Source organism: Tupaia chinensis, unplaced genomic scaffold (genome assembly GCF_000334495.1).
Source record: "Tupaia chinensis unplaced genomic scaffold, TupChi_1.0 Scaffold000088_1, whole genome shotgun sequence".
Classification (NCBI taxonomy): Eukaryota; Metazoa; Chordata; class Mammalia; order Scandentia; family Tupaiidae; genus Tupaia; species Tupaia belangeri.
In genome coordinates this window covers 5,342,786-5,348,785 of record NW_006159550.1, presented here as the reverse complement: position 1 = coordinate 5,348,785, position 6,000 = coordinate 5,342,786, and positions in this window count along the sequence as shown.

The window sequence follows — 6,000 nt, the reverse complement described above, 5'->3', positions numbered from 1 at the left end:
CACAGGAAAACACTTTCCTCACATAGCATCTCTGTAGTCTCAGACACTTAGAGCAAGAGAGTAACCCCGAAGTGAAATGTTTAACCAGTACCGTGGCTTCCACCAGCAGTTCTCAGAGTGGCACCAATCCTGAGACGCACAGTAGCAACATCACTTGGGAACTTGTTCCAATAACAAAATATTTGATCCCACTTGTAACTATTGAGTCAGAAATGCAGTACTCTGTGTCTGAACAATCCCTCCAGGCAATTGTGATGCCCCTGACATTGAAGAACTGCTGGGATTCTGTCAGCTGCCGAATAGGTCTACTCAAATGATGTATTTTGGAACTGTGGAAGTAACCACAGGAGGCGTGAAGACCTGCTAAACCCACTGTGAAGAGCACACGAGCTTCAACTCTGCTAATTGTCTGACCTCCGTGGGGCCCTGTTCTGACTGGTAGACTTTGGTGACTTTGGGTCTCTTGGACTGGCACTGGCACCGTCCCCCTGGGGGACACATCCCCCCTGGGGGATGGTGCCACAGGGGACTCACTGCTGGCCTCTCTGCAAGCAGACAGGGCCCTCTGCAGCAGCCGTAGCTGGGACTGCCTTGGCGAGTGAAGTCCACATCTCCTCTAGTGATTACTCACCTCCAGTCCTTTAGGTATTAACATTCAGCATTTAATTAAATGTACTATTTATAGATATGCTGAACACTTGTTTACCCTGAAAGAGTTCATCTTCAAATTTTCCTCCCTTTTTAACCTGCCTCATCAGCAAGCGTTTTCACTCCGATGGCCGCTGTCCCACAGCTGGGTCTGCAGGAAACTACAGAAATCCATCAAAACACATTTGCTCGATTCCTGTGGGTTTTTGGGTGGAGAATACACTTAAACTCTGTGTGAACCTATGAGGGTAAAATAAGCAAGGACAGGGGCGGGAAACGTTAGGTGGGGACTGTCAGAAACCGAGATGGCCGTGTCTGTGCCCTGAGCTTTCTTCTCTGAGACCAATATCGCCCGGGTCCGAGACACCGGCTCACTCTCTAACTCGCCTCGTACTGCCAAGTCGGCTTTGAGCCAGCCCTGCTGCACTTTCTCCTCCCGTGAACTCTGCCAGGCCCCTCTGGTCAGAATAACACCCTTCTAGTTTTATATTTCTCTGATAACCTCAGAGGGTTCTCCAAAAAACTCCTGGAAAATGTGAATTATGAAAAAATTATGCACAGATTTAAATTACTTTTTGCATCAAAATAAACTCACACTTTAACTCAGTTTCTCCAAGCAATTTTGAAGCCTCCTCCTCAAACTTTGGCTGTTAATTCTCTTCTCCGAGTGTCAATGTGAACTGCAGTGCCCAACGTCACTCACGCGCAGGCAATGACAACCTCATGGCAACGGCAGCAGGACACTTGGTGACCACGAGATGAGAGGCCGTCAGCTGGGTGTCTAGAAGAACTGAGGGCCGCCACTTTTAGATGTTAAGTGTAAAAAGTGGAGAAAGAGTTTAGTTCAGAAGACATGAAAGAAAGCTGCTTTATCTTAGATTTCCTCAGAGGCAGGAATCAAGACTTTGCTCTTCATATCCCATATATTAGGTGGGATATATTATATTTCTATATATAGTTGCATTTATAGGTATTGTCATAGGCTGTGTGCACTCTCTGAAGAGAGAGAGATAAAGTGAGAAATCACCCCCTAAGGGGGACGGCCACACCGCAATCCCTTCTCCTCTACTATCCTCTTGGGATTTTGGGGTGTGTACACACACATGCCCAGCATATTTTTCAAACCACTGGGTCAAGGACTCAAACCTCTTCGTTGGCCATGTGGGATCTAATGCCTTAACCACTATGCCACCTGCTGGTCCAGCACTAATATTTAATAATATCCTGTTTAGTATTCAGAGATCAACTAATGTTTGTTGAATAAGTAAAGTCCTCACCCATGCCTATCAAAATGCTGACAATGCATAAACCTTCATTTTTGCTTTCCTGAAAACAGAAATGCCAAGAATTTAAATCACATTCTTCTTTAAAGAAGAATATTTCTTTCCTACAGCAGTTATAAAATACAAGTAGAGATTTCTATATGCTACAAATGAGACCCTAAAAATTAAAGCTGTGGCATAGCAAAAAATTGTTTTATTAATGTAAACCAGCCATATCTAGTTAAGTCTAACTTTTGAAAACATTGCCTAGATCCTGTGAGCTTTTAGGCAAACTGAAAGAAGCAAGTTTCTGTGAATACCTTTTCACTGTTTATCTGGGAAGACTCCATGTATAACAATGCACTTCTTTGACAGAACTCTGCCACATCTTTGGCTTTCACCTCCCAGATGCTAGAAACCTTTCTGCCAGGTCATCATGACTTCTTTGTGCTAAATCCAAAAGATTTTCAGGGTGTTCAGCTCTTCTGTGACCCGAGTTCTGCAGTGCTTGACAATGATCTTTCCCATCCATTAGCTTCTGTTTCTCTTTCTCAATTTATTTGTAGTTCTTTTTCTTTTAACTCAGTTCCTTAAACTCCTGCTCAGGTTCCTCTGCCCATCTTTTAAATCCTAATCTAGCCACAGTTCTACATCTGACAACTTGTTTCTCTTCCTACACACTCTCTAGACAATCTCTTGAACATCTATGCCTTTATGTGTACCTTACTTAATAATGTAGGCCAAGATCTCGGCCCTGGACTCTACACCCATATGAAATCCAGCCTGGTGGACAATTTTACCTAGGTGTTCCACAAACATCTGAAAGTCGATGACCTAGTTATGGGCATATCTCTCCCCATCAAGCCCCAATTTTTTTTTTAATTTTATAAATAATTACATTTTTATTTAATTTTATTTATTTATTCATTTATTCTTAATTTGAGCGGAGAAAGACACAGAGAGAGATAGAGAGAGAGAGGGAAACTGAGAAAGCAAGCCATCAGGTCCAGGACTCGAACCATGGTCGACCGTGTGGGAGGGGCCACCACCTTAGCCACCACGCCACCTGCTGGTCCCAATTTTTCTTCCTCCACCTACTGAATAACACTGTATCTCCCTGAGGGATTGAAGTAATCACTAACTCTTCTCTCTTTCCCTGTGCAAGTTCTGACTATCTCTCGTTTATCTAATTCCCTTTTCCATCACTATAGCTTTATATTGGCTACGATTAGCTGTCGTGTGTTATGTAGAAGCTACCAAATTTTCTTGCTTCCCAGGCTTGCTCCCTTTCTAATCCTTTTTCCCACTGTCCATGAAGTATTGTTCTAAATATTAAATAAGAACACATCACTATTTAAAAACCTCTTTTTCCATATACTAGCAACAAATAAAAGATCAAATTTTTGAAAATATACAATTAGAAAATACCAAATAATTATAAATAAATATGGTGAATGATATACAGTATCTTTACAGAGAAAAACTATAAATCTTTAGAGAAATAAAGAAAATTCAGGTAAATCATAGTTATACCATATTAATGACGTGGAAGACCCAATATTGTACAGAGTTGCCATTTTTCTTCAAATTGTTTATATTTTTATGCACTCCCAATCAATGCCCCAAAAGTTACTTTTGTAAAACTTGACAAGTAGTTTCTAAAACATATGAAAATTGCAGATTCAAGAATAACCAAAGAAACACTGAAGAATACTTTAAATTGTGTTTTTAGTTCTATTATTATAATTTTTAGTTATCAGAAGGTGCATGCCCTTGCCAGACAGAGATGGGGGGGCGGGTGCGAGATGGAGAAAACACCTCCCCCAATGGGATGTGGTCACAATCTCTTCTCCATTTTTCCATCCCATTGAGATTTTGTCACCTTGTGAGTTTTTCAAGTCACCAGGGCTGGGGTTTTATTTTTTTTTAAAGTACACTTGTACTTTCATTCCATTTTCCCACACCCTTTTTTTTTTTTTCTGGAGAGGTTTTTGCTATAGGGAGTGCGCACTCGCCAGAAAGACAGAGAGAGACAGAAAGACAGAAAGCGAGAAATCACCCAGGGGGATGGCCATGCCACAATCCCTTCTCCTCTATTCTCCTCTAGGGATCTTGGGCACACACGCACACATGTCCGGCGTGAGTCTAAGCCACCGGGTCCAGGACTCGAACCCCGTTCGGCTACATGGGAGTCCAGTGACATAGCCATTACGCTAACTGCTGGTCACCAGGGCTGGGATTTGAACTGCCATTGGCCATGTAGGATCCAGCTCCTCAACCACCAGGTCTCAGAGCCCCTGAATTGTTACATTTTTAATCATCATGACTCACAAAGCTATAACAAGACAAGAAGTGTTCAGTGAGAGGTAGATATGCATACGAAGGTTTAGTGGTGGAATATTTTTTATTCTTTCTCATTCTTGATATTTATGATGTCTTCATTTTCACTTCTTTTTTCTGAATCTGCCTTGCTAATGCTTACCAATTGTATTAGTCTTTTCAGAGAACTAACTTTTGGTTCATTGATTTTCTCTGTATAGGCACACATGCACACATACCTGGCAAGAGCTTCCATCCACTGGGTCCAGGATTCGAATTGCTATCAGTCACATGCTTGTCCAGTACCTTAGCCACTATGCCACCTGCTGGCCCCAAGGCCCCCAAATTTTAGTAAGTATTATTTTCATTATCATTGACTTTCAAATATTATCCTATTTGCATTTTTATTTTTATTTCTCCCAATGGTTATTTAGAAGTACGTTATTAAATTTCTAAGTATTTGGTATTATTTACCTTTTATTATTGATTTGTAGATTATTTAAATTGTGGTAGGGAAACATCCTCTGAATGCATTAAATTATTTGTAATTTGGGAGGATTATCTTACGGCCTTCACATTGTCAATTTGGGTAATATTTCCATATGATCTTGACATAGGTATACATTATTGGATGTAGTGTTCTCTCTATATATATAACTTAGTCAATATGGTTACTCATATGTTAGACATCTATAAATTTTTTTAGATAAGTAAGTTTCTGTTCACCATTTAAATTATAACTCTGTCCTTCTTTAATTTATGTTAATTTTTGTTTCTGAAGCTATGTTAGTAGATACAAATTTGAATATTTTTCCCTGGTAGATTTATCCATTTAGGATAATTAAAGGTCTCTCTCTTTCTTTTTTTCTTTATTTATGATAGAGCACATGTGCACACATACTGTGTGTGTGTGTGTGTCACAGAGAAAGAGTGAGAGAGTGACGCGCACCTCCTATGGGATGGGTACATGCTACAATCACCTTGCTCCGGACCTCCAGTCTGTTAGATCTTGGGCTGTCCAGCATGTTTAAGGCTGACCAGGCCAGGGAGTCAAACTGTGATTGCTATGTGGCATCCTGTTTCTCTTGAGCAATGTAGGACTAATACACCATGGAATCAACTCTAAGTGTACCTCTTTGACTCCAGTAATATTTCTTGACTTAAAGTCTATTCTTTCTGATATTAGTAGAGCTGCTTATGGCATATCTTCCTCTATTCTGTTCTTGTACGATCAGTCTTTCTATGTTCTTACATTCGAAATGCATCTCCTGTAATGAGCCTAGAGTTTGGGGTTTATTACTTAGTCAATCTAATCTTTATCTTTTAATTTAAATATTTAGCACATTAGTACATTCGTTATACAATGACTGGCATACTTGCTTTTATCAAACCATACTATCAACTTCCTGGTTACACCTTTTGTTTTGGTTTCATTGATTAAGTATTTTATCATTATAATTTTCCCACTATAAACTTACGAAATATATGTGCAATGTTGTTACCCTACAGAGCACAATATATAACCTTTGCATCCTTGACTTATTAGTATCTCATATAATATTAGTTTTCACTTTACAGCAATGATAACGTGTTACATCTTTTTAAATTTGCATTAACCTCCACTGACACTTGCTATTGTTATGCATTTTATCAATATATATTGTAAATATCACAACTTATTACTTTTATAGTCAATATTAATTTAGACATAGCCACTGATTTTTTTTCCCTTTATCTACGTGTTTCTGGGATCATTTTCCTTTGGCTTAAG